Genomic DNA, 26,329 nt, shown 5'->3' with positions numbered 1-26,329 from the left:
GCACAGCTAAGGAACAAGAAGCCAAAGTGATGTGTGCCACTTCCACACGTAGACATCTCCCATAGATGACTCTCGTTTCTCATTTTCCACATCTCTCAGCTGGAAAGCAATAACTCCAAGCTTAAGAACTAAAGTTCCTAAAGAGTATGTTGGGCACCCCAAGGGACTGCAGCAAATTCACAGTGTTATCCTGAGATACTGTGTATTTTCCAGGGAAACACTACATCTATCAAATACAGATGCTGTTAGACTTTCAGTGCGATTACGTCCCTATAAAGCCATCACAAGTTGAAAATGTTGTAAGTCAAAAATGCATGGAGTACATCTAACCTTCCAAATATGGTGGCTTAGCAGCGACACAGCACAGTGTGGAGGATGGGTGGTTCACCCTCTGGATCACTGGAATGACTGGGAGTTTCAGGTTGCTTCCACTACCCAGCACCACAAGAGCTAACACGAACCAGGGAAAAGATCGAAACTCAAAATAGGAAGTATGACTGAATGTGTATCCTCTTTCCATAATCATAAAGCCAAAAATTCCTAAATCCAACCATTGGAAGTCAGTGACAAACTGTATTACATACAGTACTAGCTCAAGGTAATCCTCAGTTCCAACATTACATTACATTTCTTTCCAGAGTTTCTTAACATTGTGCTTGCTGAAAAAGAGAAAGTGAAATGTAAAAATCAATACAGAACAGGAAATGAAGTTGGGTGGTATCCAATCTGATCTCAAGGTTGGAGAAGCTGTGTAGTACTCAATGGACACACTCTTTCCAATTGGTACATTATTCTTGTAGTAATAATAAAAATATTTCACTTCTGATTTGGGGATGCTGTTTAGAAAAAAGTATCCCCAAATCAGAAGTGAAATATTTCAGAACATAAGACACTTACTACATTTTAGAGCTGATCTATTCCATCAACAGAACTAATAGGTATTTTTGTGGCTTAGGACTACTGTGAAAAAATTACAGGGCTAAGAGTGCCGTGAACTTAGAAAAATGAGGGAACCCTTCCCCTGCAGGATGGCAAAAACATAAAACAGAAAGGAAAGAGGATACACATTCATATTAGACTGTTTCAGAAGTTATCTATTATAGAAGCTAATGTTGCTTGTGTTAGTCAGTTTCTCATTACTATAACAAAATACCTAAGATAACTAACGTATCAGGAGAAAAAGATTATTTGGGGCCATAGTTCTGGAGATTTAAGTCTAAGATCAGGCAGCCCCATTGCTTTGGGCCTCTGATGAGGATGGCACAGAATGATGGGAGATTCTGTAGAATGAACTGCTTAACTCATGATCCAGAAACCAAAGAGAAAAAGGCTGGGCCCTACAACCACTTTCAGGGAATACCCTCTCTAAGGAAATCCAAGTAGGTCCTCACCTTCTAAAAGTCCCACTGCTTCCCAATATCACCACCTGGGAACAAAGCCTTTTTAAAACAACAGCAGATGGGGTAGAGAGGGAAAATGAGAAGGAAGGGGAGGGGGGATAGTAGGGGATAGGAAAGGTAGCAGAATACAACAGTCATTAATATGGTATTATGTAAAAATGTGGATGTGTAACCGATGTGATTCTGCAACTTGTATTTGGGGTAAAAAATGGGAGTTCATAAATGCAATCCTTGTGGGTGAAATTGCCTTTAAAGATGGTGCACTGTGAATCTGCCCTGGATTAAAAAGTAGACCCTCTGTGGGTGTGACTAAGTCCCAAGCCTTTCTCTCATGAGCAATGTAATTCATACAGAAACACGTAGCACATCGGGGCATTGACTTAAACATCTGTAAAATTAGGACATTGGTCTGTCACTTGAATCTGTTCCAGTCCTCACCCACTGTGTATCAAGCTACACCTGTTCGGAGCTCCCCAAGTCTCTTATATGACTTCTTCCCAGGAATGAGCCATTCTCTCCCAATCAGATGCTCCTCTGGGAAGAAGCACAACAAGAAAGAGAAAAATCCTCTTAAATGAGATTTTATTTAAAAAGAGAGAGAGAGAGGGAGACACTTAGATTATTTAAATTAACAAAGTATATTGGATGTACTGGGCTTTACTCAATTCTTTTTCTCTATTACTCCTTTATCACTTTCATAAGGAAGATAAAGAAGATGCTTTCTTTGCACATCTGAGTGTAGCATTCAAATGTGATTCTTCTACACTGACATTAATATTATATTGTGCCAGATATTATGCTAGGTACTTTGAATAAGGTCCTTGGTTTAATCAGTAATGTCAAATGGCCTTTTAATCTCCTCTTCCTTACAACCAAGCCTCTTTCCCAATCCTCCAGTGCTGCACTATATCACACAAGAACCCTCTTCCATGAAGGGTCTCCAATGTCCTAGATATTAAAAAAATAAAAATCATGGTGACTGATAAAACTAAGGCTTCTGAGGCCACTCCCTAGAGACCCTGCTTCACTGTACCTGCAATATAACTTCTTTCAAGGTACTTTTTAGCAAGTACCCAGGTGACCTTATAATTGGACATCTCTCTCAGGACCTTGTTCTTACTGTTTCTGAACACATATCAGGATTGGCTTTCTCAGCTCCACAGGATCCTTCCTTTTTTGACATTATCTTAATTCACTATCACAGATTTTTTTTATTAAACTTCAGTGGTTTTTTCCTTTTTCATGCTTTAAAAAATGAAACTGTTTAGTGCCATTTTATATGCAACTTGAAAGCTTAAGTGAGTTGCTTTCATGGACTTCAGGAAATGCTTGAATTATACAACATTCGCTTGCTTCACACATTTAAAGGGTCATATTCAAGAGGGTGAATTACATCATCTTATAGAATCAAAAGATGATTGGAAAATTCCTTTATTTTTATTTCTTGATCATGAATTTTCTTTCTCCACTAATGAATTCTGAAATGTTACTATCACCACAGTTGCTGGTTGGTGGCTATCTTATTTCCAAATTCCTTATTTGACACAAATGAATGTGCAGTGGTTCTTCAGAATTATCTTGTTTATTTATAGTTTATTGTGTGGTGTTAAATCTTTTCTCGCCTGACACCTCTAGGACATGCATTATTGCTCCAGCTGTATTTACTTTCTTAAATGAGATTTGGGATGAGTTACTGATCACCATTCAACAAAATGTTTTCGCCTCCTGAAATTTCATTTATCCTGACAAAGGAGTTTGGCTTTCAGTGGCTAGAGAGTATCTATTCAATCTATCTATATATTTTTTTTTAACTAAGAACAGAGACCTCCAACATGTCAACTAGAAACCATCTCACCCACCACTCTGTTTGGCCACCACTCTCTTGTCTCTCTCTTCAGCAATGGTAAAATGAATTCTTTTTCTTCAAAAAAAGAAATCCATATTTTGTTGACTTTGCCAACAATTAAAATGTTGGAGAGCTGGGCAGCAAAGCTGTTCCACTGGCATCTTTCACATGAACCATATCAAAAGAGCCAGGATGTCTCTCTCTTCCCAAGTTACTTGCACCTCTGGTATCATACACAGATTGCCAGTGTCAAATTTGAAATCAGAAGTCTTGCTCCAAATCCATTTGAATGGTGTCATTCACTTTGAGGAGGGTATCAGGGAAGTGAATGTTGTGAGCATCCTGGATCACAAGATAAGGGATTCTTTCTGTGCCCACAAGAGCTTTCTCACTTTGCACAACTTGTGCTTGGCTTCCTTGGGTGTAAGATGATGAACAATGATGAACAACAAAGTAACCCTTTGCTGTACTAGATCAGAAGCAATTCTCTTCAGTCTTGTCCCTGCAGACATCCATGAAACCAGGTGGGGGGGAGTGCATATATCAGTTTGGACTTTGCTATCAATCTTAATGAACTACTGCATGCAGATCTTCATCTCCTGACAGGTCATTCTTAGGTCTGACCCGTAGAAAAATGATGAGAGGAAGACATTCTCTTAGCTTGTGGGGACTGGCGGGTACTCAAAGAACAAATATGTCAGTCATTTATGCAACTTCCATGACTTTGAAGCTGTTACCTATTTCAAATGCTTCTTGAGACCACAAGCCAAGGTTATGCTAGGTAAGGAAAGAAGAAAAAGAGTATCTTTGACACTTGTTACTATTGACTCTTGACAATTAAAAGAGGATAATACCAATAGTCTTTACAGTTTGAAAATTTGGAGATATATAACTTTTTTCATAAAATGTATACTTGAGAAAAAAAGTCTCATAAAGGAATAGATTTTTCTCTCATACTTGTTGTCCTTAAAGACCTACAAGTCACAAAGTATGGAAAAATATACCCACACATATGCACAAGCACACACACATATACACATATACATACACACACACACACACACACACACATATATACACACATATACACACACGCATATATATGCCAATGTGAAATATTTAAATATGTTTACTGGTTTTTTGACAATTATAGTGTTTCTTCTTTACTTATTTTTTGTACCAACAATTCCAAGAGTCAAAAGGAATTTCTAAGAAAATATTTTGCTGCATGAATATTTCCTTTCATTTACAATAGTAAAAAAATCAATGATAGCCTAGGTAAGCAAAAAAAAAAAGCTAAATAAATCACAATACATTCATAGTATGGAATGCTACACGTCATTAAAAAGATGCTATAAGATATGTAATGATATGGAAAGTCCCTAACATATTTATTTATGCAAAAAACAAAAGTGTTCATTGAGCATGTAGTACAGACACTGTACTAGATTCTGGGTTCTCCATGATGACAATGGCAGATATAGTTCCTGACCTGGAAAATTTAAAATGTACAATACAAAAGAAGAAGAAGAAGAAGGATAAGAAAAGGAAGAAAAAGCAAAAAATTGGCATATATTTGGAAAATTTTGCTTTTTATTATTTTAGAGATACATTGCAAAAGAAAAAATTACGGAAGGCCATTGTTTTTTAGCTAAGCTCTTCTATCAAGCTCCAAAAGAAAAGAATAAACCAAAATGAAATCATTCATGTTAAAATTCCACATAACCAAATTTAAAGGAAGCAGAGGGATCCTCAAACAGACCAGTTTTTCCTGAAAATAGGAGATTCCACTCTACCATAGTCAGTATAATTAGGAATTAATTATGCTTTAACCTTTGTATTTAACCTTTATAGTAAAACCTCTGCTTTAACCTTTATATTAAAAGATTAACATGAACTAACTGGGCATTAACCAACAAGCTTCTTTGTATTGTTCTGTTTCCGTGTCGCCACCTTAGAAAACCCACTGTTCTGCCATTGACCAGTGGAAACTCCCTTCCATTTTATAGAAGTGAGATTGTTCCAATTCATAAATCCAGAATAAAAGCCAATTAAATCTATGGCTAAATCTGTTCTAATCTTGTCTTTTGACAACCTAGATGAACACATTGCTTATTTGATTACAGAACTGCAAACATTGTCATTTTTTCCCCCTTTGGTACATTTGCTAAATAGTGATGCTTTATTTTTATTAAAAGGAAAGCAATCTCAAATATAATTTTCAGCAAAATGTTCTAAGTGTGTATATGGTGTACATCGAGGCCATTAGTATTGCTTGAGAGTGCTGAAACTGAAAATGTAAATAGATGCCAAGATATCCATGACATCTAAGGTGTAATGGGGAGAGAACAAGAAGAGTGCATTTCCCTTCAGCCGGTCACCTCTCACCTACTTCCACTGACGACTTGAAGGCATATCACCCTGGTAAATTCTGTAGCCGACTTTGTAGTTACTATCTTCTTTTTTCTAAAATGCTTTGAATGTGAAGCAAGAACGGTGAGATATCGTGTGAGCATAACTTAAGGTGAAGGGCCTATTCCATCTTTAATTTTAATTAGTTATCTTTTAATGATGAATTCACTTCCTCTCACCTCATAAAACCCTTGGCCACCAAACAGTGTAACTTGAGGGTAGGATGATGTTCGCTTTACCACCACATGGATTTTATGAAGAACCACTAACGTACCTTGTTAACTACACCTTCTCATTTATTGTGAGGTCTTTTTTTTCTCTCTCTCTCTTTAGTAAATCCAAGGTGAATTCAAATGAATAAAATAGTGAAAAGTAAAGAGCTTGGATGTTTAGCAAAACCTGAGGGAGATTCTATTCATTGTGTGTCATAACACTGAGAAAAATGGAGACGAGATTTTCTCCCCCGTGCTCATTTTGTGAGTTAAATGCTTTAATCACTTTGAGCATAAGGGCTTTCCTTCATTATTACTGCTATGCTAGGAAGGTCTAAGGTTCTGTTTTCTTGTACAATCAATGATAAGAGCATCCTACATTTAGAAAGTGATTTGTATTCAGATGTTTCCAAAGCTCTTTGTGTGCAATTTTTAGGTTGCTCTTGTCTGTTTGTTTATTATAAGCTTCATCTACCTGACAATTTAATGAGGTCAAAGTCTTATGAACTGCTCTGGCTTACTAGATTAATTTTTTTCTTTTCTTTCTTTTTCTTTTTCTTTCTTTTTTTTTTTTCTTTTTTGAGGTGGGTACTAGAGATTGAACTCAGCCCTTTTCATTTTTTTATTTTGAGACATGGTCTCACATGCTGCTTAGGGCCTAAGTTGTTACGCTGGCTTTAACTTGCAATCCTCCTGCCTCAGCCTCCCCACCTGTTGGGATTACAGTCATGAGTCACTGTGCCCAGCTGGATTAGATTTTAAAATATCTGTATGGGTTGGAATAAGGCTTGGAGGTTGAGAAAAGTAAGCTTTAGCTATAGTTTAACGTTACAATTTTGTGTTTTTATTCTTTGTGTTCCTAGAATATTTATTTCCCTTCAGTAAAGATTATTGTTGAAAAATTTTTTATTCTTTTTTTTGGGGGGGTGGCGAGGTGTACCTGGGATTGAACTCAGAGGCACTTGTCCACTGAGTCACATCCCCACCCCTATTTTGTATTTTATTTAAAGACAGGGTCTCACTGAGTTGCTTAGTGCCTTACAGTTGCTGAGGTTGGCATGAAACTCGTGATCCTCCTGTCAGTCTCCTGAGCTGCTGGGACGACTGGCATGTGCCACTGCATCTGGCATTGTTCTTTATTTATTTGCTTAAATCTGTTCTAACTACCACATTGTAGTTTAAACAACTTTTAAGGCATATTGAGATTAGTTTGAATTTTGTGAACGTGGACAAGCTGTTTAATCTGGATCTAGTTTTCTCGTGGCTAAGAGAGGAAACCAATACAGACTTCTCAGACTTCTCAGAGTTGCTCTCTGGAACAAATGAGCTGATGCATGGGAAGTGCCTGATGCTTAATAAATGGTAGCTGCTGGCAGCATCACCATTGCTTAGTGTGCAATCATGCTAGAAATAAACCAGGACAATGGCAGACCATATAGATCCGTTCTCCCTGATCACATTTGTCTATCTCTGAATCTGACTTAAAAAGCTTTTTTAAAAACTTAAAAAAAAAAAAAAAAACTTAAACTTAAAAACTACAGTCCCAAAGTAGAAAATGTATACTTAGTTATCCAAGTGTATGCTTGCTCTGAAGACAATCAGTTATGGGGTAACATATGATTCTTGGTGATATTCCTTATGAGGCTACATACAAAATGTTAGCTTTCTATCACTGACAAAATGCTGGAGATAAATCAACTTAAAAGAAGAAAGATATATTTGGACTCATTGCTTCAGAGACTTTAGTCCATGGTCACTCAGCCCTGTTGCTTTGGATCTTTGAGAGGCAGAACATCATGGTGGGTGGCACATGGCTGAGAAAAGCTGTTCACCACATGATGGTCAAGAAGCAGAGAGAGAAGAAGGGGCCAGGGACACGATATGGCGCCTTCAATGACATCACCCAAATGAACGGCTTGCTGCAGCTAGACACCGTCCCACCTTCTAAAATTTTTGTCACTTCCCAATAGTGCAGTCAGCTGGTGACCAACCCTTTAACACATGAGTCTTTGTGGGATGGGGGGCATTCTAGATCCAAGCCGTAACACCAACTAATGCTAGGCAAGCATGTACAGCTGTCATGAAACAGCTTACCTCCCGTGACTCCCAGAATGCCCAGGGATGCAGTTAGCTAAGAGGAAAGAGAATATTCTGAGATTTTGTGCAGTGATGAACATAGGTTCCTATTGAAACAAGAAAAAAAAGTTACTAAAAATTAAGATAAATTATAAAATAATTTTTAAATTTAATAAAATAAAAGTAAAGTGAGTGTGGAAAGCCTCAGAAATCCAGGTGTGCAAGTTCTTTCCCAAATACAGACTCAAATACTAATAAAAACAAACAACATAACTATTGCCAACTTAATATCAACTGCACATTAGGCATGTTTGTTTGTTTTTTTTTTGGTACTCAGTTCTTTACCTACATTATCCTAGTTGACCTTAATCATCAATGTGAATTAGGGACTATTATTACATCCACGTTACAGATGGGAAAACAAATATGAAAGGTGAGATAAATACTAGACACAGGACAAGATATTGTGGGAGTTGAGGTTTGAAACAAGGCACTCTTATTTCAGAGCCCCTCTCTTGTCCATGTGATGTCAGGATGGAGGCAATATATTAGGGAAGATGTATTTTACTCAAAAAGTTCCCCAGATACCAGATGCAGAGCAGCTCTACAAACCTCATATTCTTTCCATCCTATCCATGAGGATGAGGGTCCTAATGTAAGATTTTGTCAGGAAAGACAGGAGAATGAATCCGACATAACTTTCCCATGTTCATATATGAATACGCAACCAGTATAACTCTCCATCATGTACAACCACAAGAACGGGAGGTTATACCTCATGTATGTATAATACATCAAAATATACTCTGCTATTATATATATCTAAAAAGACTTTAAAAATATATCCATTAACTGAAAGAAGAAAAAAAAAAACAGTTGTCAAGGACCAACTTAGGACCAATAATCAGGAGCACCTTGGGAAAAAGGAACTCAGTATTTATTACTTAATTGGGTATTCTGTGAAGTACTTCATTTGCTTTTATGAACTTTATTTCTCATAACAAACCTACAAAATAGACATTATTATTTTGCCATTGATATTATTATCCCCACTGGAAGAGACCAAGATTTATAGTGATTAAGCAACTTGCCCAAGGTCATATCATCAATGAGTGACAGGATGGAGATGACTTTCAAATCCAGTCCATCTCATGTCAGAGTTTATGCTTCAAGAATAACACATCCTGTGAAAACTCAAATATGGGAGATGCTTAAGTTCTAGACTTTTCATGTCTGTGTTGCTACCTTCCAGAACAGGGTCTGGCACAGGGTCAGTTCCAACAAGAAAAAGCACTTTACTCTGGGCTAAGCACTAAAAGCACTTGAGATGCACATGCACCACACACACACACACACACACACACACACACACACACACACACACACCTTAACATCTCAGCTTATTTAATCCCTGCAACTATCTTTATTAGGAGGATACTGTTATTAACTCTGTCTTCAGATAAAAAGACTGATTAATGAATGAGAAATGGAGGAAGGAAAGGAAGGGAGATGGGAAGGGAAGGGGTAAGAGGAGAAAGGAAGACGAAGGAAGAAGATTTTGCTACATGGAAGCTATCCTGTGGATATATTCCTTCCGTGACCCTGCTCATCTGTGAGACTTGAAAATGTACCACTAAACAGTCCCCACTGTTTCAGTTTTTCCTGGTACAGAGACAAATAATGATTTTGTATGATTCATCGTTTACGTTCCATTTGCATCATTAGTCACTGTTCTGATTTAAAATGTCACCAAAGCTCAATGCCTTCTCTGGGCATGTAGGCACAGCTGTGCCAGTCTCTGTGATTGTTGAGGCTGTTCCTATGACATGCTGCACAATCACTCTGTAGGTAAAATTTCAACAAAGCTGTCTGAATGTCATCTCTAAAAAAGATCAAAGTTGACAGTTATGATGACACGAGGGGCATGATGCTGGAGACAAGCAGACAATTATTAGAGGCAAAAGAGCAGGGATGCCAGGGAGCAGATTCCAGCCAGTTAGAAGCTTGGGAGCGAGTCAATGGGACCCGAGAAAAGGGACTAGGCAGGCGGCCTGGGCTTGGAGAGTCCGGGGAGCAGGCTGTGGTTCCCTCCTCATAGACGCTCTTTAGTCAGATCTGCCAGCCCTAAGAGCCTGGGAGAAACAGGAAGGCAAAGTAGGGAGCTGGCCCCAATGCAGGCAGGAGCTGTGCTTCTGGTTTTGGAGTACAAGACCAGGCAAAGCTGTCCTTAAACTCCATTTGATCTCAGTCATTTAGTGAGCTAAGCAAGGCTCCTGAAGTTCTCCTAATTGCAAGATTAATCCAGAAGCTAATGCTGGGCTGAATTGCTTACATGACCCTTCTTTGGATTTAGTGATCTTACTTACATCTACTTGCTTTTCAGTTGATTCTGACAGGCTTTGCAGTTAGTATAGGGTGTCATTTGCCGATGATGATCATGCTTTCCCATTCATCACAACCTCCTATTCTCATCTGCATTTTGAGGACAGGATAGGCCCACATTCCCTCATCCAAAGACTTTGGGACATGATTTATTTTGGAATTTGGAATGTTTCCAATTTTCAAAAGATAGTAATATTCTTTCTCCTACTAAGGTATAAGGCAGCACTCTTAACAAACACACTGACATTTCTTCCATACAAATAAAATCAATATTCTAGAAATGAATAAAGACCACATAATACCTCACATCAGTTTAGATTTTAAAGCCAAATGAGTTGCATATTTTTTTAAAAAATTACAAACTTCTGGTTTCACAGCTTTGGGGATTCCATAATTGCCCATAAGTGACTGTGGACACAAAGTAAGAAACAGTGGGTATAATGGGCATCTTTCTTGAGAAAAGAGGAAAATGGATGAAACTTGAGGTTTTTATATAGAGAAGAGGGAAATGCTAAAAGAGAATACAGTTATGTAGACAAAAAAAAAAAAGAAGGAAAGACTAAGACAGTGTTCCCCCCAAAAAGTGAAAACACACAGACCCCAAATATTTTGGACAAATGAGGAGTCCTATCTTTAGCAGTACCCAGGACCAGGGCACCCTGCAGTCTACAGTACTAAAATATTGATCACATCTATCCTATTTCCATATGCACAAAGCTCTACCAGGGGTATTTCAATGTGTTACCCTCTTTCCATCCCTGAATACATCTAGCTTATGACCTATGTGTACAGCTATTTAATACAATGACTTTTGTGGAATGAATTCCTTGGAGTATACAAAAGCTATTGACTAGAGAAAGATGAAAATATTTCCTAGAAGGCAATAACTCTTGACCGTATTTATGCACCATGGCTCCACAATTTCCAAGACAGCATTAGCTGAAGAACAGTCTGAAGGTTCACGACTCAGAAGAGTCTGTCAAAGATGGAGCACACCTCAGCCTGACTTCTGAGGACTAGCAAAGGCCTCATCTCATTGATGACAGGACCACTGCAGAAAGGATGTGTCCCCTGAGTGGATACACCTTCTCAAAACAGCTCCCAGTCCTTTCCATTTTAAATACCACTGAAAATACTTCCTGAGGAACCTGTTCAGCAGCAACCCCTTAACTGCCTCTAGCCCATTACTATAGAGTTTTCTATCCAGTTCAATGGATACTTATTATCACCCCTTTCTCCTGCCTTCAGTGTGTAAATCCTCAGTGCTGCTTCTCATCTGCTCCCCCGAAGCATCGTATCTTCATGGGCAACTTCTGGACATACACATCTAGCTGATGTCTTCTTCGTCCTTCGGGTCTAAACATGAAAACCAAACTCATCACAGAATCCTAAGCACACTCCTCTTCTTTTATTTTTTTTCCATATTTTTACAGGTGCATCATAGTTGTGTATAATGGTGAGATTCATTGTCACATATCTGTACATGCACACAGTGCATTTTGGCCAATATCATTCCCCAGAAATTCTCCTTTCCCTAACTCCCTCCTCCCCAGCCCCGTCTCTTTCCTCTTTCCTCTTCGATTTTCATGAGATATCTCCCCACCTTTCTTTTCCTTTTACCTCTGTAGCTTCCACTCCTTGCCTTGACTTTTAAAGGTTTATAAGCCTCATAGCCTTCCCCAACATCAGAGATAAGCAAAAATATTATCATACCTCCAAAGAATAGCAGGTTCTCAATGCCTCTCTTCACTTCCATCCATGTTCTTCCCGTTTCTCACCCATACTCTTACAATAGTTTCTGCACGGGTCTCCTTTCCTCCAGTGCACCCATCACATCAGCAATCTCAGTCAGTTAGGAGTTGCGTTTATCTGAGTAAGAGATCTCTGAAAAACAGTGGCTTTAGAACGGGATCTAATTGGAATGGGTTGTACTTCATGTGTGTGTAATGTGTCAAATATATTCTATTCTCATGTATATCTAAAAACAAGAAATGTAAAAAGAAAAGAAAACAGTGGCTTAAAAGATTTGGATCAATTTTCTCTCCTTTTTTTTCTCTCTGGCCAGCTTCCTTCTGACTTAGGACTCTACCATATTTAGACCATGGCTCTTCTCAAACTTTAAAGACAGCTGTTGGAATTGAAACCATCACTGTCTTTTCCAGGAAGGAAAATAAATATCTGGGGAAAATGAACAGAGTCTGCTCCTTCTTAAAGTGTTTCCCTACAGGCTCCCAAAGTAACTTCTGTTTAGAATATATTCTTACAGACACAAGAGAGACTATACAGTTTTTTTTAGCTGGCATGTGCCGTTCTCCTAAATACTGAGTTTGAAGTTATAAGAAAGGCAAGAAGGTTAAAGAGGTAATATTGAACCTCCAGTCTAGTATTCCTGAAATAAATCTGCAACGAAAGGAAAAATGAATTTAGCTGCATAGCTACGAAGTTTGTAGCAAAATGTTCAAATCTTTTCATGATCTCACTCCAACCAGGATTAACAGCCCTTTCTTGTACTAGTGCTCAAAGTAGTAGCTCTCAGATATTAACGTGCACATGAGTCACCTGGGAATCTTGTTAAAATGCAGAGTGCTTCAGTAGGTCTGGGTGAGACCTGAGGTTCTGCATTTCTAACAAGCTCCCAGCTGATGCTGGGGCTACAGGACAATAGCAGTGTCCTGGAGCAGTGGTTCTCAACTAGAGGCTGTTAGCTGCCAGGAGGCATCTGGCACTATCTGGAGAAATTTTTGTTTGTCACAACATGGGAGGTGAGGTCAGGGAAGACAAGGTGGTATTGGCATCTAGTGTGTAGAGACCACTGATGCTGTTATATATCCTACCATACACAGAAAGCCCTACATCAGAGATTGATGATTGATCTGATCCAAGATATCAACACTCCTTAGGTTCAGGAATCCTGTTCAAGATATCATATGTTCCAGAAAGATGGGTTATGTTATTCTAACAGGCCCTGCATTTTCCCATCTTTACTCACCATGTTACAACTAGTTTTTGTCTTCCCTAGAGTCAGCTCTATCAATTTCTTAGTCATGGATCAAGGCTCTAATGATGAACCTCCTACTCTTCAAACGCACCACAGCTGCCCTTCTCACAGTTGTGCGCCTCCACGAAATTGTCTTATATGTGCTTGTATGTCACATATTCCTGCCTCAGTTTATATTCCACAATAGATTATTAATTGACCAAGCTGGATACTACTCCTTTATTACCTTGGTCATCTCCACAATAGCTAGTGGAGTGCTTTACAAATCATCATCTCGTTTGCATTTTTCTAGCATATATAGATGCCTAAAATAATTATTTTAAACATTTACATATGTCAGTTTATATGCAAAATAATATATACTAAATACATATTAAGCTTTTAAAAAGTTGTCCTCTTAGCATTATCTCAACCTTGGCTCTGTCTTCCCTAATCACTTTCTTACACCAAACACCAAGGCAGATTTGAATACATTCCAGTCCTCATAAAACCTAACTGTTATTTCCACAGGCAGGTTTTAAATGCTGGGGGGGGCGGTGGGGAAAGAAAGCGTAAACTCTCATTTAGAGCCACTGTCTGTCATTAAGTTTTCCCTGATTTGTTCGGAGCCAGGGTTCATGGACCAGCGCCTATTTACCTGGTTGGCTGAGATTAAAATGAGCAATAGATCCTCTGGGTCATCAGGACAGCTCCTAATGCATTTTTCATTAAGTTGAACTCCCACTTGGGTCCTCTTTCTGAGGTTCAGACAGAGGTAAGAGAGGTATGTGCTTCCTTGTTTACTAGCATTTAAACAGGGTTGCTCTTTTCTCACAAACCATAACAATTTTGTGCTTAAGATGATTTCTGGGAAGGTAGAAACATTGTGTTTATTCGGCCATCTGTTAAGAGAATACTGATTCATTAGAACAGACTTCCAACTGTTTCACATTTCAGAACTCTAATAAAATATCTTAGGCAAAGGTCAGATGAATAACCTACTTTTCATCAAAAATACCCACATGTATTACACACATGCATGCATGCTCATTACCCATTCACACACATATACACATTCATGCATGCACTCATATATGCACACCCATATGCCCACGAGTATACACATGGTATATACATACACGTTCATAGCCCCCACACATGCACACACAACAAACACCTATATATAAATACATTCACACATACACATAACAATCATACCAATATATGTACATACATCTATACTCACCCAAGGCCCCCACACATACACTCATACACATATGTACACCTATAATGGGTTGAAAAGTATCCTTCCAGAGATCCATGAAATCTCTTACCTTATTTGAAAAAAGATTCTTTGCTAACATTAATAATGACCTTGTGATGGGGAGATCATCCTGGATTATACAGATGGGCGTAAATAGCATCACAAGTGTTTTATGGTATGAAGGAGTAGCAAAGAGAGATTCTCACAGAGAAAAGGGAAATGCCTTGTAAATACAGAGGCAGAGAGTGGAGTGATGTGGCTATAATTCAAGGATTGGCAGCTGGAAGCTGGAAGAAGCAAGGTTCAGAGGCTCCCCTCCAGCCTCTGCAGGAAGCTCAGCACCACCCCACCTTCCTTTCGGCATAGTGATACTGACATCAGCCTTCCAGCCCTTACAACAGTGAGAGAGCAATTGCTGTTGCTTTAGGCCACCAAATTTATGGTTGTTTTTTCACAGCAGCCCCAGAAAAGTCACACAACACCCATCAACAGGCATATATATGTGCATACACTCAAGTATTAGCACACATCCACACATCCACACAACCATGAACACACATATACATCCATATACTCATGTGGTTTTATATGCATGCCTTAACAACTCAAGTTGGTTATCTACAAAACACCTTTTCAAATAAATATACAAGAAAATAGGTTTTCAAAATTAATAACAATTTTGAAAGGAGATCAAGTGAATTTTCATTTGGTCTAATACACAAAAAATAATACCCAACATTGGATGAAAGTCTATGATGTGCTAAGCCACTCTGCTCATTGTTTTATAAGTACAATTATGATAATTATATGCACACAAGAAATGGAGCTGCAGTGGTCACCGAGTGACAGAGCTGCAGTACAAATTCAAGCAGTAGAACTCAAAGTCTACATTTTAACCAAAAAAAAAAAAAAAATAGTATCTTTTAAGGTCTTTTCTTTAGCTTCTGAGCAGCAAAGGAAACCAACCACAGAGCGAAGAGACTGCCTAGGGAATGGAAGAAAATCTTTTTTCAGCTATTCATCTGACAGAGGATTAATATTCAGAAAAATAAAGAACTCAAAAAATTTAATGACAACAACAATAAATAATTCAACTAATAAATAGATAAAAGAACTGAACAGGCACTTCTCAAACAAAGCACAAATGGCCAATAAATGTGGTTTTAAAAATGTTCAACATCAGGAAAATGCAAATTGAAATGATATTGAGATACCACTTCACTCCAGTCAGAATGATTAGCAAAATAAATAAATAAATAAATAAATACGAAATGCTGGTTGAGGGTGTAGGGAAAGGGAACCTTATACACTGTTGGTAGGAATGTAAATTAATACAGACATTGTGGAAAACAGTATGGAGGTTCTTCAAAAAGCTGCAATAGAACTACCATATGATCCAGCCATATCACTCCTGGTACATATCAAAAGGAATCAAAGTCAGCCTACAATAGACACCTGAATACCCAGGTTTATTGGTCTATTGTGAATAGCTAAGTTATGAAATCTTCCTAGATGCTCACAGATGAATGGATACATAAAATGTGTTAAATATACACAATGGTGTATAATTCAGGCATAAAGAAGGATGAAGCAGTGTCATTTGCAGGAAAATGAATGGAACTGGAGATCATTATGTTAAGTGAAATAAGTCAGACTCGGAAAGACAAGTTTCACATCCTTCTCTCATATGTGGAATCTAGGAAGAAATGTATGATATGCAAGTAGAAGGAGGATAGTTTGGGTAATGGAGGGGGAGTGGGGAGAGGGAAGTGGGGGGTGTGGATACTATACATGTCCATTATATGTATGTATGAAATTGTCACAATGAAACCCATTATTTTGTACAATTAATATGCACTAATAATTATGATTTTAAAAACCTATATATTTAGTCATACATTTCATCAGCGCTACTTTCCATTTTATTTTTAGTCACAGCATATGTTTTAGTCAACTTTTTTGTTGCTGTGACTAAAAGACCTGACAAGAAAAATTAGAGGAGGAAAAGTTCATTTGGATCATGATTTCAGAGGTCTCAGTCCATAGACCACTGACTTCATTTCTCTGGGTCTAAGGTGAGTTAGAAGATCATGGAAAAAGAATATGGTGGAGAAAAGCAGCTCAGGACATGGCCACAAGGAAGCAGACAGAGTTCTCCACTCACCAGGGAAATAACATTCAACTCAAAGTCACTCCCTAGTGACCTATTGCTTCCATCTACACCTTACCTGCCTACAGTTGCTGTCCAATTAATTTATTTCAGTGGATTAATCCAGTGATCAGGTTAAGGTTCTCTATAACTCAATCATTTTACTTCTGAAAATTCCTGCATTATCTCTCAGATGAACTTCTGAGGGATACCTCATATCTAAACCATAACAGCATCTGTGCACATGATATAATCTGGGTTAATTTGGTCATCTTTATCTGAAACCAGAATTCCATCTGGTAACAACCTTTTCTTTACTTTGCTGACCCCCATCTACCTTACACAGCATGAGATCATCCACCAGTGGAGGCACAACATGGCCACATGCACTGTGCACACAAGGCACCAGCCCACACCAACATCATCTTTACTGAGCTTTCCAGGTACCACATAGTCTTAGAGCTCTTTCTATGACTATGACTTTGGAAAAGCCATTATTATCAATTATGTTCCCTATATATGGGTCACATATTCTGAAGCACAAATTAAAAAGCATGCATGATAAAAGTATGTTTAATTTGATACAAAATACTTCTATTTGGATCTTCCCCAAAATAAGATTATTATACCTGCATCTCACCACACAGTGCAGGCATGAATCGCAAACTATTCTTATGTCAGATATTCCAATTATAGCAAAACCCACTTCACCAGAGGCATGGGGGAAATGCAGCATATTTTTATACAAGACTGGCTATTCTAAGATAATAATTAAAATGCATCTTTGTTTATGTAAGGCCTTACATAGGAAATTCCTTCTTTTGGGTTACTCTGAACAATCACTTTATTTTTTCTATTTCTAGTCTAGATCTGAAAGTCAACAAATCATCACTTTTCAACCATCAATCCTGGCTAATATTCCACCCCAATATTTTTGCAATTATTTCTCCAGATCCCCTCAGTCACCTTATCTCAGGTGGAACTGTTTATCTCCTATCCTAGGTAACTCTGTGTATTAGTCAGGATTCTCTAGAGGAACAGAACAACAGGATACATATATACATACATATATATACATGTACATACACACACACATATATGTATATTTATCATATAGGCTATATATATAACATAGGATATATATAATACAGATATATATAACATACAGGAAATAGGTGTCATATATACAGATATATACTATATGTTGTGTTTGTGTGTATGTGTGTGTGTGTGTGTGTGTGTGTGTGTGTGTATGGAATTTATTTGATTGGCTCACACAACCAAAAGCTGGATAGTCCCACAATAGCTGTCGGCAGGCTGGAGAACTGGAGGAACCAGTAGCTGCACAGTCCAAGATGCTGAATCCTCAGAACAAGAGGGATCAATGATGCTACCCCAATCCAGGACTGAAAGTCTGGAAACTCCCTAGAGAATCACTGGGCAAAGTCCACTTTTGAAGAGTGAAGGAGCTGGAGTCTGATGATTGCAGCAGCTATCAAGAACCCATTCTGGAAGAGCTTGCATCTGCTGCTGCTTCCTTGTTCTTCCAACTTTTATTCTATCCAAGCCTCCAATCCATTGAACAATGCTGGCTTAGGGAAGGTCTCCACTTCAGTTTGCTATCCCACATGCCAATCAATTGTTGTCATACTCAGACATCCCTTAATCTTAGGCATCTCTGAATCCAAAACATATCTTAATCCAATCAAATTGACAATTCAGATTAGACATTATACCTTGTGAACAGTTAGGCTGCCCAGGCCCCCCAGTGTCTGTCCTCCATTCTGGATAGGCACATAGGAAGTTGATTATTTAAAGAGACAACCTTTGACATTCAACAAAACACCAACTGTTGTTCTAAAACCTATTCCTTCCTGAGAGTGAAGCGGGTGGTATTGCTATACCAGACCTAAAACTATACTACAGAGCAATAGTAACAAAAACAGCATGGTATTGGCACCAAAACACCCCGGTAGACCAATGGTACAGAATAGAGGACACAGAGACTAACCCACAAATTATCTTATATTAGACAAAGGTGCCAAAAACATGCACTAGAGAAAAGATAGTATCTTCAACAAATGGTGCTGGGAAAACTGGAAATCCATATACAATAAAATGAAATTAAACCCTATCTCTCATCATGCACAAAACTTAACTCAAAATGGATCAAGGACCTAGGAATTAAACCAGAGACTCTGCATCTGTTAGAAGAAAAAGTAGGCCCTAATCTTCATCATGTGGGATTAGGCCCCAACTTTCTTAATAAAACTCCTGTGGTGCAAGAATTAAAACCAAGAATCAATAAATGGGATGGATTCAAACTAAAAAGTTTCTTCTCAGCAAAAGAAACAATCTGTGAGGTAAACAAAGAGCCCACAACCTGGGAGCAAATTTTTACCCCTCACATATCAGATACAGCACTAGTCTCTAGGGTATATGAAGAACTCAAAAAGCTAAACATTGAAAAAACAAATAACCCACTCAACAAATGGGCTAAGGACCTGAATAGACACTTCTCAGAAGAGGATATACAATCAATCAACAAATATATGAAAAAATGTTCCTCATTTCTAGCAATCAGAGAAATGCAAATCAAAACTACTCTAAGATATCATCTGACTCCAGTCAGAATGGCAGCTATTATGAAGAAAACAAGTGTTGGTGAGGATGTAGGGGAAAAGGCACACTCATCCATTGCTGGTGAAACTGCAAATTGGTGGAGCCAAAATGGAAAGCAGTATGGAGACTCCTTGGAAATCTGGGGATGGAACCACCATTTGACCCAGCTATTCCTCTTCTCGAACTATACCCAAAGGATTTAAAAACAGCATACTACAGGGACACAGCCACATCAATATTTATAGCAGCACAATTCACAATAGCTAAACTGTGGAGCCAACCTAGATGTCCTTCAGTGGATGAATGAATGAAATATATGGCATATATGCACAATGGAATTTTACTCAGCAATAAAAGAGAACAAAATTATGGCATATGCAGGTAAATAGATGGCTCTGGAGAAATTAATGCTAAGTGAAGTTAGCCAATACCAAAAAAAACTAATGCCTAATATTTTCTCTGATATAAGAAGGTTGACTCATAATGGGGTACGGAGGGTGAGCATTGGAGGAATAGATGAATTTTAGATAGGGAAAAGGGGTGGGAGGGAAAAGAAGAGGGCAGGGGATTAGCAAGGATGGTAAAATGTGATGCACATCATTATCCAAAGTACATGAATGAAGACTTGAATTGGGTGTCAACATACAAACAGAGATACAAAAATTGTGGTATATATGAGTATTAAGAATTGTAATATAAAAACAAAGCACATGTATAAAGGTATAAACATACTTTATATACAGAGATATGAAAAATTGTGCCCTATATGTGTAATAAGAATTGTGATGCTTTCCCACTGCTATTGTGTAGTTAAAAAATATAAAAAATAAACAAACAACAACAAAAAAACCCTGTTCTTTCTGAGCATGTGATGTTACCCTCACCATGAAGACAGCCACTTCAAGAGTGCCTCTTTATAACATACACAGGGGAAAAGAGGGCACAAATCTCTTCTTTTCCCAACTTCCTTGACAACAGAAGATGGGGCCAGTGTGGGCCAGGAGGTTTTGGACAGTCCACAAGGCTTCAGAGCAGTGACAGTAGCAGAGACAATAGAAGGTTTGTTTTAATTCTTAAAAGTCAGGAGGCTGAGGCAGGAGGATGGCAAGTTCAAAGCCAGCCTCAGAAAACGTGAGACTCTAAGTACCTCAGTGAGACCCTGTCTCTAAATAAAATACAAAATAGGGCTGAGGATGTGGGGGCTCAGTAGTCAAGGGCCCCTGAGTTCAATCCCTGGTACCCCACGCAAAAAAAAAAAAAAAAAAAACAGGAAAAAAATACACAGATAAGCAAGGGATCTGCCCTCAGGCATCCTCCTTGGTGTCCTTGCCTTAGCTTTTCTGAGAAGGATAGTCAAGTACAGGGGACAAGAAGGACAAGAAGATAATAGCCAGCAAGTGAAAATATCATAGACAGTGGATCTTAAAGAAAAAAAAAAAATATATATATATATATATATACACATATATGTGTGTGTGTGTGTGTGTGTATAATTGCTGCTTCTCACAGAAGGAAATTGGACTAATTGGAATTAGTCCCAGTTCTCTAAGAGATAAGCAATGGAGCCTCCCCTATCTCAGAATCTTTGAAAGCTCCCAATGTGCCCCAGGGTGAGGGAATGTCTATAAGATTAAATGAGGAATAAATGATAGAGGAGGGGGTTACTAAATCCTGGGAAGAAAGGAGGTGTGGTGCCCATCTTCATGGGGTCACAATATTATCCAAGTGTCAATCACTTCCAGACACAAAGAGCAGGGAAATCTTGCTATCCTACTGCATATCCCCACATATGCTTTCATACAGTTTTTCCCTTTTTCTAAAATGATTTACACCACCTGGACGAAATCTTCAGGTACTGCTGTCACACTATCTGCTATACCTAAGGGCTTCAAACCTCCCTTCGCTCCCCATGTTTTCTCCTCCTCCTGGTTTAAAATAGTTACAGTGCTGAGCTGCAGGTGTTTGCTCTTGTGACATTTTAAAATCTATGAACATTTCTTGAATTCGAAGGAAGAAAGTTCCCACACAATGTTTACCTAGTCTTTTAAATGAGAATTGGAAAGTGTTATAATAATTTGAGGTTAGAGCCTGAGAAAAAGGGCCTTCCTTTGTTTTATTTCTCTCCTCCTTTCCTCCCTGTCTCATTCCTCCCTTCCCTCTCCTTTCTTTCCTCTTCCTACCGTCTAATCTTCCTTCCTTATTAATAGATCTGCTGAAGAACAATTTGTAGCTTGGAATTGCTTCGTCCATTCAGGGGAACTCACCAGCATGGGCCCTCTGGGAACACAAATGAAAAGTCAAATCCTCACCTTTTGTGCTTGAGAAAATGAACATGGAGGCTGCAGCGGGAGATACTAAAGGTGAACCATTTTTGTCTTTTGCCAAGCTGCACTAGGAAAATAAAAATTAAAAAAAGTTTTTCCAAAATGTGGATGTAGGCTGTCAAACTATTGGGAGTTGTAACATGTTGAATAACTGAGATTATGGGAAATGGACCATTGGCCATTAGGATTATCTCCACAGGGTCACCATGGTGAGCCTTAGCTATGGTGACTGGCAGGAGGAGGATGTGCTCAGCTTGGAGATGAGAGAAGTTCTGAGCTTGAAGAAGCAAGCTATCTCAAATAGTCCAGGGTGAACTGGAGGGCTGCATTTGAGTCAAATAACAGGAGGCACATGGACCAAGTAGCAGGCAGGTAGTTTGCAGAGTATCTCTTAGCAATGCTTAATTCTAGTATCCTCTTTTGTGAACAAATTTTTTCTCAATTTTTTTGTTATTTGTTTATAAAATATGACAGATATAGATGCATAGATGACATATGGATGCTGGGCAAACACGTTTAACAACATTTTTATCTCATATTATGTATTGCTAGAAGTCTTCCTGGTACATGATTTCCTTGTCACCCTCATTGTGGTTTTGATGAACCAGTGTTTGACTTTAATAAAGTCCAATTAGTCCATTTTTTTGTGATTAGAATCTTTTGATACACTGTTTAAAAAATAATTTTCACCCTAAATTCAAGAAGATATTCTTCTATGTCTTATCCAAATCTTTGTTGTTTTATCTTTCACATGTAGGCATCTAACACAACTCATATTACTTTTTGCATATGGTGTGAGATAGGGATCAACATTATTTTTTTTTTATAATATGGTTATCCAATTGACCAACTAGCATTTGTTGAAAAAACCTTCCTCCCACAACTTGCAGTAATTCCTTTGTCATAAACCCAATAACAATATAAGTTTCTGGAATCATTATTTTGTTCTATTATAACACCGAACACTCTCTTCATTTTTGTGTCTTTGTAATAAATTAACCTTGATATTTGCTTGAGTAAGTTATTCAGTTTATACCTCAAGATGCCCCATTCTATTATAAGTTCTTGAATGTTCACATGTATTTTTTAATTAATCTGTCTATAAAACACACACACACACGCACACACACACACACACACAATCCTGCTGAGATTCGTACTAGGATGGCATTGAACCTGTTTATCAATTTAGGGAGACTTAATATCTTAATGACTGAGTCTTCCAGATATGTAGTTCATTTCTGGCACATCACTTTAATTCCCCGTTACAATGTAGTTTGTAGAACAGAGGTCTTATACTTACTTCATTAGCTTTATTTCCAAAGTGCTATAGATTCTTTATGGTATTCATTTCAAACTAGTTGTTTGGTTGTTACTAGTTTATGGAAACATAATGATTTTTATATGTTGATGTTCACCCAGCAATCTTGCTAACTTAGCTTAGTAGCTCTAGGAATTTATCTATTTTACTTACATATTATTGCAGCAATGTCATTTTCCAACCGGAACGATGTTGCTCTTTCTTCCCAGTTTTCGTATCATTTATTATTCTTTGTTCCCCTCTTGCACTAGCAAGGGTCTCCTGTACATTGTTGAATTATTGGCAGTGAGCTTCCTTGTCTGACTCCTGCCCACAGAGGTAAAACAATCAGCATTTTATTAAGTATTGACTTATTGTGGCTTTGTAATAAATTAACTATATCAATTTCAGGGTGTTCCTTTATATTTCAAGATTGATAAGCATTTTTTTAAATCATAATACTAAATTTTATCAAATGCTCTCTCTGAATAAATTGAGAAAGTCAGTTTGTTTTCATTTTGTGCTATTGATAATAAAAATAAACGTATCAAAATTTGTGTATCTCAAAGTAGGTGTATAGCTTTATGGTTAAAATCCAACATAAGAAAAGTCAAAAACCTTAGGTCCCAATATTCTGCCTGAAGAAGCTTAGATAAAGAAGAGCAAAGTTAAGCCAAGGTAACAACAGAGGGAGAAAGAACAGGAAACAATAAAAGAGAAATGATAGGGAATATAAACAAATTCGGAAGCTGATTCTGTGAAAAATTCAACTACAATATTGTTTTAAAAAGCTCTAGTTACTCTGTCCCCAACAAGACAGAATACAAGTCACCAGTATGAGGAATCAAGGAGGAGTTATCATTAGAGATTCTTACAATCATTAAAAAGATAATAAGAGGATACCAAGAAAAACGTGTAATTATACAAACCAACCCAACAATTTCAAAGATCAAATAAATAAATAAATAAATAAATAAACAAAATCCTTGAAAAAATATAACAAACAAATTAGCACAAGATAAAACAAAATTTCATTTTGTTACGAACTTATAAATTCCTCAGAATTATGAATTGTTGTATTTTTTATATGAATTAATTTTTGTATGTTGTGTTTTCATGACCACCCAGATCAAATTTCATTCTAATTCACAATATGATTTCTTCTTTTACCCATCATCAATCTCTAAATATTTACAGATTTTTTAAATCATGTTTACATAATTGGTTTCTAGTTTAAGTCCCCTATATTTAGAAATAGTCCCCATATTAGTTCATCCCTTGAAAACTGTTGTCTTAATTTGTTGTTCAGTATAGATTTTATTTTTGTATATGATCCACTGGCATTTGAAAACATGTGCATTCTGAATTTTTTGAGTCTAGCATTCTACATATTTTAATTTAGTAAAATATCTTAGCTGTAACTGCAAAATCTTCCATATCCTTAGTGATTTTTTTTTGTCTGCTTCTTTTGTCCACAACAAAGACAAAAGTATGTTAAATTTCCATCTCTCGTTGTAAATGTGTGTATTTATCCTGATTGTTTTGTCAATTTTTGCTTTATTGGTATGTACCTACTTAGGTACATACAAATTTATGTATTTGTGTATTACTAGGTACATAGGATTTTTACATCTTCTATTGGGATTGACATTAAGGATTATGAAATCTTACCTCAAAATATAGTCAGTCTTATATTAACACAGATATATTTTTTGAGATATATGTATCATTGTATTTTTTTCCATCCTTTACTTTCAACCTACCCTTCTGATAATCATTTTCCACGTACTTCTCCTAAGTACATACATATGGTCCTCATTTATTTGATTTTTTTTGTTGTTGTTGTTCAGGTTGAAAATCTTCTACAGGGATGCTTAGTCTGTTCACATTTAGCACAAGTAGGGTAATTGTTGGTTGATGTTTACAACTTTGCTGTTTTCTTTATCCATTTGCTCTTTGCCCCTCTATTTTTCATTTCTTCCATTCTTTCTGATGACTTGAGTACTGTTTCTTGTTCTCCTTCACTTCCCTTAATTATGTATTCTTGTGTTATTATTTAGTAGTTATCCTGGAGCTTATGATGCTGTCTTTCACTTACTGCATTTTACCTTACCCAAGCAGTTTTAGGACTTCCCAAACAATACAAGAAACTTGTAAGTATTTAATTCCATTTTCACCTTCTTACCCATTTTTTTAATGCTAAGATATCTTTGTTTAATTAAAATACATTTAAGGTAGTCAACATGTTTATAAGTTTTTTTGTTTAGTTTTATTGATTTTATTTTTTTAAAAATACATGACAGCAGAATGCATGACAGTTCTTATTACACATATAGAGTACAATTTTTCATATCTTTGTATATACAGTATGTTCACGCCAATTCATGCCTTTATACATGTATCTTGGGTTTTTTTTTGCATTACAATTCTTATTACACATATATACCATATATCTTTATATGTATCTCTGTTTATATATAAAGTATGTTGACACCCAATTCGAGTCTTCATACATGTACTTTTTGGATAATGATGTCCATCACATTCCACCATCCTTGCTAATCCCCTACCCTCTCCCTTTTCCTCCCACCCCTCTTCCCTATCTAGAATTCATCTATTACTCCCATGCTCCCCTCCCTACCCCACCATGAGTCATCTTCATATATTTTACTGCTAACATAAGATATAAACAGCATAAGACATTATTATTATTATTGTTTTAAAGAGTCAATACAATATTAGCTTTACCCATACATGTATCTTTCCATTACACTTTATTGTTTTATTGTTTTATATCTTTATTTCTTCCTGCAATTTCTGTCAAGGATCACTTTTCTTCAGCCTGAAGAACTTCTGCTAATGTTTTTTGCACTCAGTGTGCTGTTATCAAACTGTCTAGTATTTTCTTCAACTGAAAAGTTTTTATATAGCCTTCAGTTTGAAGGCTATTTTCTTAAAATGTTTAATTACAGATTTTTAGTTCTGTTCTTTCAGCTCTTTAAAGATGATAGTTCTTTGTCTTCTGATTTTTAAATTTTGTGTTAAAAAGCTGGCCATTATTGCTACTTTTTAGGATGATGTATTTTTTTTTTTTTGTCCCTGTCTGCATTTGAGATTTACCTCTGGTCTTTACCAGTCTTTGACTAATTTTGCTTTTATAACAGTTCTTTATATAAATATGTTTAAGCCTTTTTATAAAGATTTGTATAATTGTAGTGTCTATAATTCTCTGTTTGTTAAGAGGTAAAGCAAAGGAAAATTGTAGACTTCAAATCCAGTTAATACCATTAGCACTTCTCAGCAAGAGAATTCTGAACCAATAGAATAATAATGAGTTTCATCTTTAAAAGACAACCTAAAAATAT

The 26,329-nt window shown here is 37.1% G+C and overlaps 1 pseudogene; it reads right to left on the bottom strand.

Moving 5' to 3' along the window:
- Positions 1 to 3,251: 3,251 nt before the first annotated feature.
- Positions 3,252 to 26,329, bottom strand: part of LOC110598109 (small ribosomal subunit protein eS4, X isoform-like) — a 34,868-nt pseudogene continuing 11,790 nt past the window's right edge.

This window comes from Ictidomys tridecemlineatus, chromosome 6 (assembly GCF_052094955.1).
Source record: "Ictidomys tridecemlineatus isolate mIctTri1 chromosome 6, mIctTri1.hap1, whole genome shotgun sequence".
In the NCBI taxonomy this organism is placed as follows: domain Eukaryota; kingdom Metazoa; phylum Chordata; class Mammalia; order Rodentia; family Sciuridae; genus Ictidomys; species Ictidomys tridecemlineatus.
The sequence above is the reverse complement of the archived record's forward strand: the minus strand, read 5'-3'. Positions and strand labels throughout refer to the sequence as shown.